Raw genomic sequence first — 14,530 nt, 5'->3', positions numbered from 1 at the left:
CTTAATTGATTTATACCTAAAATAGATACACTTGGAAGGAAGTCATCTTGCGGAAATAATATATCATGTTGTAGGATTAATTAGTCATAATGTTATTATGATACTATGTGTGTTATTTTAGACCTTAAGTTAAATACTTTCAACATATTTCAACACCTTTGCCCATATTCTATAACTTCTATGCATGCCTTACACCACTAAAAATTGATGGAGAAAAATGGCTCACTCTATATGAAACTTATCGCATTACCTTCTTGTGTCCATCTAATCAGTCTTCTTCACACATCAATCAATTATTTACTTGTGGTAAGTGTGTAGGATCGAGAAGCTCAACAAAAATTTGCCACACTTGTAACATTTACTCTTATAACGCTTTCATATCACACATTTCCAATGATGATTATTGATTCCAGGCACAACCTTAAAATGATGATTATTGATTCCAGGCACAACCTTAGTTTCACCAATGTTGGAGGGGTCAGAGATGTGGTGGCCATTTTCGTGCAGTCCAAAGACACGCACATCCATGGTAATTCTAGCTTGCAAAGTCTCAAGCAAAATTGGGTCCAAAATTGGCAGAGCCAATTGAGCATGATGGGGCAGACGTTGTCTTTTAGAGTAATTGGATGTAAGATCATCACAAGTCAAACAACACACTTAAATGACAATGAATTATTAAGTAAGCAATGTGTGATATGGTAAACACTCAAAACTCTTAAGGGTTGTTAGAACTTATAGAGCTCATGATTTATTATATTGGTGGCTATACTTAAACTTGTTAGTGATGCACACCACACTTACCCTCTAATCTAATATAATAGAGTTTCATTACGTAAACAATTTACTCCTATGGGAACATTTTCGTATGTTTTTAATCTACTAGTGTACTATTGGTTAAAGTTGATAGCTAAACAAAAGGTGTGCCTTATTTCTTCGCAAGGGAACCTTAGGTGTATTTATTTATCTTTATACGAAATGCAACAACTGCATCGTCAATATAGTGATTGATGATCTAAGGGCCCATGTAGGTTCATGAACAAGTTTTGTAAAGATTTATCATTGGTTTGAGTTTATATTCACATATTATCATAATTTATTAGGCACTCTTAATTAGGAATTTATTTTCTATTATTATTTTGTCAATTTTGTGGCATGCATCATAAAATTTCTTTCTGCTTTGTTTTTTCTTAGAGAATATAAATGTATATCTTCTAGTACTTTTATTTGTGAATCAAAATAATGAATGAACCTCTTCATTTTTTTCATATGTTTTCTCTATTATATTATTTTATAGAAAAATTATAACTACATATGGTAATATGGCTTTTGCAAAACTATCTATTATTGAAATGGTATCTAAGCTGAAAATATACAAGGTTTTTCTCTTTATTTAAGGGTTTTACAAGAAGGTTTCATATGACACAACCTATTATAAAAATGAGTCACTGTCATGCTTAAAACTGGTCAAAACTCTTAGATCCATACAAAGCGTGTTAGATTTAGACTCAAGATCTTGTGGCACAACTCTTTTTGATGTTGTACAATTAGGTGAATAATTGTTTTGGTGGTGAATAGTGTTTCCAATGTGAATAGTATTTTTGACATGAACAATGTTTTTTTAATGTCAATAGTGTCTCTAGTGTAAAAAATGTTTATGACTGTGAACAATGTTTTCAAGTCAATAATTGTGTTTGCGACCTATATTTCGAATATAAGGAGGAAGTTTTATTTTGGGAGACTCAACTTATCATCAATATTTAATATCTTTTAGTTTTAATAGGTGTCAAAAAGATGCTTTTAATCATTTCATAGTGTTGTGGGTAGTTTTTCTAAATTTGTATATATATTTTCTATTTGAAGTCCAAATAACTCATTTTGACTTCTTAGCTCATTCAATTTACCAAAAATCTTTTTTTTCTTGCAAATGAATAATTTTTGGAAATTTATTAATGAGCTCTTACCGTCTATTCATAATATTTTTCTAAAGTTAGCCCTAGGTAATATTGTATTCCCTTTATTAGTTATTACATTTTGGTTGGTATCCTAATTTTTTGGGCACTAGTAAATATCTTATTTTCACCGTTCAACTTAATTTTGACTTATTGACATGCATTGAAATTCTAAATAAGAATAATTACGAATCTTAACAAAAGGGAATCCTAACACATTTTAGGTCTCGCTTAAATATTTTCCTATCATTAATTGATTTATACCTAAAATAGATACACTTGGAAGGAAGTCATCTTGGGGAAATAATATATCATGTTGTAGGATTAATTAGTCACAATGTTATTATGATACTATGTGTGTTATTTTAGACCTTAAGTTAAATACTTTCAACATATTTCAACACCTTTCCTCATATTCTATAACTTCTATGCATGCCTTACACCACTAAAAATTGATTGAGAAAAATGGCTCACTCTATAGGAAATTTATCTCATTACCTTCTTGTATCCATCTAATTAGTCTTCTTCACACATCAACCAATTATTTACTTGTGGTAAGTGTGTAGGATCGAGAATCTCAACAAACCTTTGCCACACGTGTAACATTTACTCTTCTAATGCCTTCATATCACACGTTTCCAATGCCATGTATCCATCTCATGTTTTGAATGCACAGACACTTTTACCCATCATGGATTAGATGTCGTGCCATAGTATTTATCTTTTGAAGACAAATATTTCAAAACCACTTTCTATTCTCTCATCCAAGACTAGGTCTTATACCATATGAAAGAGAGAGATAAGTAGAAACAAAACTTGATTGATATTGAATCAAAGTGGGTGTCTTTAGATAGGCAAAATAGTTGGAAGATGGTCAGAAATTACAAAACTTAATCACAAATGCAATTTAAGTTATTAATCTAAGCTAAAGTTAAACCTATATGCTAGTGTAATATAACAACAATCCCCTCTCTTTTCTGAAAACACAAATGTTAAAGGAGATTCCCATCCAATAAATCACCATTGAGTGGGAAGCTAGCTCAAGATGATAAAAGACCTCCTGCCTCCATTAGTGTCTTCTCTAATCTTTAAAGCACTTATCTTTCATCAAATTTATGGTGAGATGAGTCTTCCCTATGCACTGCAAACCCACAATAGTGTGTTTCTCCTTCAATCGCATTGAGAGATTCAATTTTCTTCAACTTCACATTGATGAGACCTTCAGACCATTGAATGCAATTCATTGCGCATGTTCAATTTTACGACAATAATATTCTTATTAAGAAAAGAACTTTCCTCAATAATTAAATTACTCTTATTAACTCTACTTCCTTCATCAATCAAAGAAAAAATCGCAATTTCCAAACTGGGATTCATTTTATTCAAACCAAAAAAACATATAATCAAAACTTAAGGCATACTTAGTAAGATTGCCTTAACATTCAATCACATGATCAACCTTAGAGCTTACACTTGCAATTTGATTAAGGAGGAAACAAAATGTACTAATATGTTGAACAATATTGTCTACCTCTTTCATCTTCAAACCAAAAAGTTCTTGCTTTAAGGACATTTTAGCACTTGAAGCTTGTGAACCAAATAAAGAATTAAGCCCATTGCATATTTCGTTGACATCTTTGATAGATCAATGTCATGCAAATGTGCATTGGATAAACCAAGAGCAATCAATATTGTGGCCCGATGATCTTTATCCATCCATTTTATTGCTCCATTTGAATCTTGTGATTTTTTTTATAATTCCACTCACAATGTCCCATAGATAGTTTTTCATCTAAAAATAACTAAATATTAATTTACCCTGTATATATAAACTAGCTTTTCCATGAAAAACTTTATAACTACTTATACCTCCTTAATGAACGCATAAAACATCACATACATCAATATTCTTATACTAAAGAAATTTGTAGATACCTTTAGAAATGTGCTTCAGAACTCTCAGCAAATTCAAATACAACTTGACTTATTATAAATGAATTTATAATGTCGTATTCTTTTCATACTCCTACAATGATTTGGACATTGGAGATTCCACACACCATTTTCCACGCTTAGAAGATATTATTACCTCGCTTTGGAATTACACAGATGATTAGACACCATCAACTTTCACTTTTCTGCACTATGAATCACCAAAGTTCATGGCTCTATTACCACATGAGAACTTGATGATTATTGATTCCAGGCACAACCTTAAAATGGCGATATGGTTGTAAACTAGAACTAACAGTTCCAAAACCAAACCATAACTACTAAAGTTTATTAATCTAAACTAAAACTATTATTAAATAATAAAACTAAATATATCTGCTAATGTAATATTCTCCAACAACAAAGTCATAATTGGTAGGATAATAACTCTATCGAATTCAAAATACCACTAAACAAATCCTAGTTAGATCACTTATATGATGTAGAAGTGGAAGTCATTACCCAATGAAGAATGAGTATGGCTGCCTCATAGCTAGCACTTCGATATTATAAATATTTACATCAGTAGTTCACATTTGTGGACTCCTAAATGTTCTGATGGCATCACCACCACCACCCAAAAAAATATGAATAGGTTTGAAGTTTTAAGATATGGAGAATCCTTGGAAGATCTAAGGTTTCTTGTCAGCACGTTTGCTAAGAATATGACCATGTACACCATGGAGTTTATTCTATGAAAGTAGGAGTGTTTAGAATATTAGCTTGACCTTCAAGCATTTTATAAGACATTGAGAAGTCAATTCTAAGAAGAAAATTAGTACATTGCAATAGTAACTATTAAGGATTTTTTAATTTCACAAAAGTGCAGCAATTTTTTTTCTAAGAAGGAAAAAATCAATATGGTTTTTAAAAGCGTAAGTGATAGTCATGTTAAACTCTAGTAGTAAAGATATCTATATTATTTATATTTATTAAAAAAATAAAAAAATGTGTTACATACAATCACGTCTCTTTTAATTATTAAAAAAGAATTTCTTATCAATATTTTTTTCTTTAAATTAGATTGTATAGAATGATACCTACTCTTTTTTTTCTAGAATATAATCGATTACATTTCTAAAAATATCATTTTTTTATCAAACTAATTAGAAATCATTTTAAAATGAGTTATCATTTTAAACTGAATTATTATTTTATAAAATTTATTTAATTTACTACAACTTCTATTATTATATTATTTATAATTTTATGTTACGTCATTTGATTTTATTGTGTTGTTACATAACTCTATTTTTTAGCATTTTGATTGTCACTCAGGAATTTTATTTTGTTGTTGATGATGTTGCACTCACTCAACCCATTAATTTGAATTGATGAAATAACCTTTTGAAATATTTGAACATTTTTTGTTTCATGCTTGTTGAAATTTTTCACATAATTTGAAATACATTAGCATTTTAGTTTCACATGCATCTGAAAATTAGGGCAAATTGGAATAGAAAAAATTGCATACCCACACCAATTCTCATTTAGGTTTGGACCCATTTCAATGAAATGTGTTAAAGACAATTACATATCAATAATTGACATAGTGTTACACAATACCTACCCCTACCCATTTTGAATTCATTTAAAATTATTTACTTTCATTCAACGTTATCTTGTCTATATTTAGACACACATTCCATATATTCATCATTTGTATATCATTTATTTAACTACATTTACACCCTCTCCACACATTTGTTCTAGGGTACCTTGAGCCCATCCATATTTACACACACGTTTCCATTTCTTCCTTATTTGCACACCATTGATGAGCTTGTATTTGCAACCATTCTATACATTTATTTATTGATTGAAAAGTGGCACTTTCTATTCCTGATTGATTTTGAGTGCCTTGAGCCCATCCATATTTACACACATTCCCTTATATTCATCATCTACATGTCATTTATTAGCCTATATTTATAATCATCTCCACACATTTGTTTATTTCCTAAAACCAAAACTTTCTATCGTCAATCAATCTTGATGCCTTTTGATTGATCCCAAAATTTGCAATTTTTAAGTCGGATTCATATTCTTTTAAATAATAACCATTATGAGTATACTTGGTACTTGCTTACACAACTTGGTCTCATACTTTTGTATTTTAAGTAATAAATTTGTGTAATTTATATATAATGAAATGTTAAGTGTTTACACAAAGACACAATGGGATTTGAACCTTTAAAGCAACTCATTGCATTACAGCCATGTATCCTATTTGCCTATTTTGTGCATCTTATCCTTTGATCATTTGATTATAACTTTCAAGCCAATTGAAATAGTGGTGTACTTGTATGAACTTGACTTAGCAATGTTTGTAAATTTCAGAACAATGGATTTAGAAAAAATGTTCAGAACAATGGATTTAGACAAAATGTAGACAAAGACAAATAGATCTCTACGACAAGATTCTATAAAATGATTGCTACAATATTTAGATTATATTTCACGAAACTTAAGTCTAATTTTATTTTTTTAAATTGTAACTTAAAAAGTTATAAAATAATGAATACTAATCATTTGTACCTATACAATTAAATTCTATTTAGTATCACTAATTCTTTATCATTTTTCCCAAAAATAAATTGCCCACATCTATTACATTTAATTTGTTTAAACTAACATTTTTAATTTTTCCGATATAAGTTGCATACTTTTATTTGTTTTATTTGATTATCCTAGAGATTTTATGACGCTTGTAAATTGTAATGCAAAAGGTGGAACAGGTCGTATGGAAGATTCTAACGATGAATAAAAAAGGCCATTCACGCTTACTCATAGGAATTGTCGTTTTCTGAGAACTCTCTTCGACTTTCAATACCTGGCAAACATATCATGCAGACATTCAGTTCGACTTACAAGATATTAATTAAAGACATTGTCTAAATCAGAATACCATGTCGCCATACAGGTAAATTTATCCAACAGAAACACCGGGATTTATTCAAACTTGTATAATAACCCCCGGAAAGCGAGCCGTTAACAGCGGATCTAAAACATTCTCTCCATCACAAGGAGTTTGTTTTTCTTGTTATTTTTGGTAAAGATTCACAGTAGTGTCTAGCCAATTAGATTGACGTTGAGAATTGCCTAGCTCAATGTGATACACTATATAAGAACCTTTCCTCCATTGCATGTACAAACAACTACTTTCGAGAGACCAATTATCCAGATAATTTTAGGTCGGACTTCATACCAGACGAGAAAGAAGAATGGCATCTGTATTGGCACGTTCGGTCGCTTTGGCAGTACTGGCATTAACATTTTGGTGTATGCTTTTCCCAGTTTGCGCACGCCATGGCCACGGTCATTTCCACGCGAAGCAGTAGTGGCAAGATGCCCACGCCACTTTCTATGGAGGCTACGATGAGTCTGGAACTATGGGTATATTTACATTATATGCATGTGCAATCTCATTGAAATTCAACGGATTTCGTTATAAATTTTTTTAAATCCGGTTTGTATTGAATGCACAGGAGGTGCGTGTGGGTACGGCAACCTGCCCGCGCAAGGGTACGGCATATACACGGCTGCTCTGAGCACCGCACTGTTCAATGATGGGCTGAGCTGCGGAGGATGTTACGAATTGCAATGCAAGGCGGAGGAGGATCCGCAGTGGTGTCTGCCAGGGAAGACAGTCACCGTCACCGCCACCAACTTCTGCCCGCCCAACTTTGCCCAGGCCAACGATGCGGGCGGGTGGTGCAATCCTCCTCTCTCACACTTCGATTTGGCGGTGCCTGCGTTCGAGCAGATTGCGTTATACAAGGGCGGTGTTGTACCCGTCCGCTACAGGCGGGTGGAATGCGTGAAGAAGGGAGGAATGAGGTTTACCATATTGGGGTCGCAGTATTACCAGATGGTGCTGGTCACCAATGTTGGAGGAGCCGGAGACGTGGTGGCCGTTTACGTGAAGGCCAAGCACCCGCAAATCCCTGGTAATTCCGGCTGGCAAAGTCTGAAGCGGAATTGGGGCCAAAATTGGCAGAGCCATTTGAACATGATGGGGCAGACGTTGTCTTTCAGAGTGACCACCAGCGATGGGAGGAGCGTCATTTCCCGCGGGGTGGTTCCCAACTCGTGGCAGTTCGGCCAGACTTTCGAGGGACGACAATTCTAACCGCAACTCCGGCGGAGTTCTCCAGATTTTAGTACCGTCAAATGCAGTGCTTCACTGTTCAGCTGTGCATATTACAAGGCGAAGATGATGCTGCGGAGGTGCTTCATGAGTGGCGCCCGCTCGTCCTTGCTATTTTCTTTTTTTTTCCCTGTTTCAGACTTGTTTGCCTTCTTGGACTAGGTGACATTCCATTTCCATTGAGAAATGGATGGTTATTATTTTTTTTAGTCAGGTTATCACTGGTTATATGTATATATGTATAGGGTGGATGCAGGTGTGGATTTTTTCATCACATGTATTATTGTGCCTTAATCATTTTTAACCAAACCTATATTCAAATTAGCTTCAAAGGTTTAAGAAAATAATCAAACACGGTATGAAAAAACCTATAAATTTAGTTTATGATTATGATGTAATAGGTTCGTTAAACTGCAAATTCAAATATTCTTTTGTTTAAGCTTTTCTATCATTTCATTTATTAAGTGATAGTATAGATAAATAACTTTAATTAAGAAAACGCAATGTTAAATTGTACAAACATGTAGAGAGTGAGTTCATGATAGTTTTCACATAAGGACATGAATTTACAATTTTAAAATTAAAAAAAAAATAGGGTCAATTTGGGGGCACTCAATATTAACCAAGGATAAAAAGTGCTATTTCAAGGCACTAAATGACTGTTTGGATATGGGTGCAATATAGGCTAATAAATGACGTGTAAATGATAAATATATGAAAATGTGTTTTGAAATAGGGTGAAATGCATGGATGTAAGAGTATATAAAAGTGACACGAATTGGGATTATCAGTAGGCCATGAGCCAAACCTAGAACAAGAGTCTAACATTTGCTAATATGTAATAGTGCATTAAGACATTTCATCAAAATTTGTCCAAAACTGAATGGGAATTGATATTAGTCTGCAATTACTATAAAAAATTAGCACTCTCTTTGAGATGGGTGTGAATGTAAATCAAGCATTCGTTTCTGATAATTCTCAACCAACATGGAAAGTAAATAGTTAGACATTTCAAAAAAATATTTGACCTATGTAAATTAATGAACTAATTGGATGTGCGATTATTACAATTTGAACAACGCACTTTAATATTAGTTAAGCAATATGTAATGTGGTGGACACTTGAAACTCTTTAGGGTTGTTAGAGTTTATAGAGCTCATGATTTATTATATTGGTGGGTCCAACTTAATAAAGGAGAAAGCATGAGGAATGAAATAGCCCATTTTCAACCCTAGCAATTGAATAATAGACTATATTTTTTACCTCCAAGAGTTTTTGTTATGCAAGTTCTTAAAACCCTAGATTCAAGGCAGGTAGGTGAGAAGATCCAGTGCAAAGGGGTTGATAAGGACGTAAAATAAATTTTTTAACTCTTATAGACTAATATATTTCTTCACACAACATCATGTACATGCGATAATTATTTAAAACCTAGAGATCTTAATGGTTTATTCCAATTGGATTTTCATGAAAATAATCAAGCTATTGAAAACACAACAAAGTATAGTTCAAAGTTTAAGGTTTGTATGACTACATAAAAGGCAAATAAAACATTACAAAGTCATAAATGGTAGCATGACAAATCTTTGGAATTCAAATCAATGTTGAAGATGAGTTCCCCAAGCCAAAGGCTTGTTAGACCACTTATATTTTGTAGAAGTGGAAGTCATTCGCAGTGAAAAATGACTATGACTACCTCATACATAGCACTTGATATTATATAAATTTACATTACTATTTTACATTCATGGACTCCTAAATTCCCTTATAAATGAATAGGTTTGAAGTTGTAAGATATGAAGGAGAGTCCTTAAAAATTCAAGGTTTCTAGTCAATGAATTTGCAAAGAATATGACCATCTAGACAAAGTTAAGGAGTTTATGCCATCAAAGTAGTAGTGTTTAGAATATTGCCATGATGTTCAAGAGTTTTATAAGTCATTGAGAACACTATTCTAACAATAAAATTAGTTTAAAGCTATTTCTAAGCATAGGAAAGACGTATGTAGAGCTTTCGAATAGTAGCATTGCAATATTAACCATCAAAGATTGTCTAACTTCACAAAAGTGTTGTGTTTTGTAGTTGTAACAAGTAAAAGATAAATATGAGCTGTAAAAAGTGTAGGGGGTAGTCATGTTAAAACCCAGTAGTTAATATATCTATACTATTTATATTTATGAAATAAGAAAGGTATTTGTTACATACAATCATAACTCTTTTAATTGTTTTGGTTAGATAAAAGGCAAGATAGGATCGTTAGTGATACATAAATGCCATATAAGTGCACAAGGGTAAACTCACAAGCAGTAAGATCACCAAAAAAATAAAAACCCAAAATGTCAGACCATTTTTGAAAAGGATACTTTTGATTGGAGCATAAACTAGCAAGAAAGAGTTCCCTAGTAAGAAAAATCACCTAATAACAATAGAGGGGTTTGGGAGAACCTTGAACCATCTACCAACAAAAATCCATTGCATTGGAACAATGTAATCAAGGGAGAGAAGAACAAACATCAGGATTTGAAAGGCATCCCAAATCCTTTTACCAGAAGAACCATTAGAAATAACAGTGTTCATAGAAAGGGAGAAAGGCAACAAGCCCAATCCCATCCAAAAGAAAACCATTGTAGACACCATAACATGGACCACAACAAAAGATCCAAACCATATCACCTCTATAGATCTAGCGAGTTTTGAAAGGATTCTTCCAATCATTTTCCTAAAGGACCTTCCAAGACAGAGGTGATTTTATCAAAATGGAAGGGACTACCAAGGTCACCAAAAATAATTGGTTTGGGAAGGCTCCCAAAAACCATAACCTTATGAACACAAAATCACTACAAGAAAACCCTGCAGATAGTGCATTGTGGACCCCCTCAATAGGTCCATTGTGAGTAGTTTTTTTTTTATGAATAAGCCTCTAATCTATATTAATAAAGAGATTAAATACAAATTCAAAAAAAAAGGGTTGGGTGGTAAGAAACCACACCCCGAAAGTCACATGGGCATAGCCCAGAAAATCAGAGAGTCATGGGCCAAGCCCAGAAATCTATGATAACAAACAATAAAAAAAGCCCATCAAGCGGCCAAGGCAGTGCCAGCAGAGCCAGGAGGGTCTCTGTCATCCTTTTTACCCCATACATCAATGGGGTCAAGATTGACATCAAGAGGAGCCCAACCATCATTATCTTCTTTTTCTTTAATTTCTTCCTCTTGCTGGGGCGAGATTGAAAGGGCCAGCCGCGGAAAGACTTTATCCGAATCTGGCCAACCCAAACCAGAAACAGTACTAGGAGCAGGAGCACCATAAGAGGGCCAACCACCCCCACTCCCCGACGGCCCACCAGAACACCACCCCTGGCTAGCCTGCGGCGGAGGAGAGCGAGTGCACCGAGAGTGGCGGGAGTCGTGCCAAGGTGGAAGCTGAGAGCGGGGACGCGCAGAGCCACCCCGCCCCGAGCCTCGAGAGGGCGATCGGTGGCGGGAGGAGGAGAGCGAGTCGGGGACCCGGACCACAGTGCACGGGGCATTGCCCCAATGGTCCAGGAGGACCTGGAGGTGAGCCACTTCAAGCACCACTTTATTGGCTTGCACCTGTATCCGAAATAATACATTGGAGCAAATAGTAGCTTTAGAATACATAGAAATCTGACAATCCATATGAGAATGAGCAAATATGCAGGCATTTCTATCTGATGCTCTGCAAAAAGGATTAGAAAACCTGTTTGATGGAAACACACACAAGAGCACAAGAAACAAACGTTAGTGTTAGCAACAAAAGATTATCCTAAACAGGCATATCAAGAGAGATATTAAGCATGAAATAGAAAACATATAAACATAGAATGAAATAGCTAATCAAGATGCTCATAGTTGCTCCTCCCTTGTTCCTCTCCTCTCCAAGTCCCAAATGAGTGTAGCTCTCAGCTTTTAGCACTAGCCATGGATGCCATATGGAGATTCAAGATGGTTGAATATGATAAGCAAATACTATGCAAGAGTAGATAGTGATGCTATGAAAAAGCTCTATGCTAATGCCAGTATAACAACAATACTCTAAATGCTTCTCCTTTTGCTTGAGGAGAAGGGTTCTATTTATAGAAGAAATAGGGAAATGAAGGGTTAAGATTGAGCAATCTTAACAAGGGTTAGGATTGAAAGTTGGGGATCCATGTGCACAATTGGCACCAATAAAATGGTGACAAGTTTCAACATAGGATTGGGTTGAGAGAAGAGGTTGGAGGCATTAAAGGCCTGAGAAGACCTCATGGTTATCTAGAAGGCAAGGGTCAAGTCTAAATTAAGATTACCCATTGGATTAAGAGTTAATCCAAGGATAAACCTTTGTGCAAATGATTAAGAGATAATCATGGTCAAAGCATTAATGGCCTGATGAGACCTTTGGGTTGGGTAGAGGTTGAGTCAAAACAAATGTTTTAACCATGTGGGAGGGTTTGAGGTAACCATTAATGGTTATTGGAGACTTTGGGGATTAAGTGGTTGAAGGTTGAAAGCCTTCAATGGTTATCAAAGACTTTGAGCCATTTAGTGGTTGAAGGTTGGAAGCTTTCAAAGGTTATCCAAGACTTTGAGACATTTAGTGGTTGAAGGTTGAAAGCCTTTAATGGTTATCAAAGACTTTTAGGCTTTGAGAAGTGACTCCATTTTGCTTAGGAATGTGACAATAATTAGGGGATGGATTAAGTTAATTAGGAAGGGGTTAGAAGAATCTAGAAGGGGATTAGATTTTGCAAGTGGATTTGGTGGGTGAGGGAAAATAGGATTTTATTAAAATAAAAATTCATTTATTTCAATAAATGTGTGCAAGTTGTATTTGGATAAATATTCAAATAAATATTAATTTATTTAAATGAGAAAAAGGAAGATAAAGCATTAAAATGCTTGAAGACTTTGAGGGGAACCATTAAAGGCTTGAAGACTTTAAGGAAAACCATTAAAGTCTTAAGAAGACTATAGAAGGAAGCCATCAAGTTTGAATACTTTAAGGGAAACCATTAAAGGTTTCAAGTGGGTGAGGATAAATAGGATTTTAAATAAATAATTTATTTAAAATAGTTGTGCAACTTGCTTTTGTAGGAAAATACAAGTGGGTGGAGGATAAAGGTGATTTTAAATAAATTATTTATTTAAAATAATTGTGCAACTTGCATTTGTAGGAAAATGCAAGTGGGTGGAGGATAAAGGTGATTTTAAATAAATGATTTATTTATTTAAATGTGAGAGGTGGGATTTTGGGGGTTTTAAATAAATATTAATTTATTTAAATGTGAGAGAAGATTTAATTAAATAAATATGATTTATTTATTTAATTAATGGTCTGAATTTGGTTAAGTGAATTAAATCAAATAAATTGAATAATTTATTTAATTAATAGGAGAAGAGGGTTAAGATGAATTAATTAAATATTAATTTAATTAATTATTAATTGATGGTTAAATAATCAAATAAATATTAAATATTCATTTAATTAAGTGGACAGATTTATGTGACTACATTTGCCCCTCTTTGAGACGGTGCGGTTTATCGCGTCGTTTCAAAGAAAGAAAAATAGGTGTGAAGAAATGCCCCATAAAATATAAATTTAATGGGTGGTATGCCCCCTCGAGAGATGGGCCGAATTTTTTTGAAAAATCGGGCGATCTCTCGAAAAAGAATGAAAAGTGGAGGGGAGGTAGAATAGAAGAAATTAGAACTAATGATGAAAGAATGGGAGAAAATGGAGTGAATATGAAGAAACAACAAGCCAGCGAGTACCCTGAGGTCATGCAAGAGATACATAGCAGATGTAGTGTGGGGTTTGGATTGATGCTATACAATTGATCAAAATTGGTTGGACAATCTGGTGCAATCGATTTAATTGCCCCGGTCAAGTCAAAGCGTGACAGTTGATGTCAGTTGGTCGCTTGAACATGATAAAGTCTGAGGAAGTGAATCAAAGTGACCTGATGGTGACTTAGACAATTGATGTAATTGTCCGATGAAGTCAAGGTATATGAAGCAAAATACTCGTTGAGACGTAGACAATTGATGTAATTGTCCGTTGGATTGTGTTTGATTGGTTGATCAATTGATAGTATGTGCGTGTGATGGATGGTTGTGGGGAATCATGGCAGCCCCGTTGAGACTAGGTCATTGTGATAAATGCCTGATGTAGTCTAGGATTACCATAATCGATTACCTGTTGAGACCCGAAGATACTTGATCAGAGTATCTGTTGATAGTCTAGGTGTGTGGGAGTCGATGTATCTGTGTAGATAGAGTAACTGGCTTAATTTTGTGGATGAGTGAGGATGGGAAGCGATGAAGGGATTAGGATGATGTTGATGATCAAGATAGGGAGGGTGAGGGGGGATTTGATGTTAGATAGAAGATATGGAGGACTAGGATCGAGTCCTATGGAAGAAGATGAGTAAAATA

The 14,530-nt window shown here is 34.2% G+C and overlaps 1 pseudogene; it reads left to right on the top strand.

Moving 5' to 3' along the window:
• The first annotated feature begins 231 nt into the window (after positions 1-231).
• Positions 232-8,073, top strand: LOC131057502 (expansin-A15-like; annotated as a pseudogene).
• The last annotated feature ends 6,457 nt before the right edge of the window (positions 8,074-14,530 follow it).

This window comes from Cryptomeria japonica, chromosome 7 (genome assembly GCF_030272615.1).
Source record: "Cryptomeria japonica chromosome 7, Sugi_1.0, whole genome shotgun sequence".
NCBI lineage: Eukaryota > Viridiplantae > Streptophyta > Pinopsida > Cupressales > Cupressaceae > Cryptomeria > Cryptomeria japonica.
This window is presented reverse-complemented; position numbering and strand designations above follow the sequence as displayed.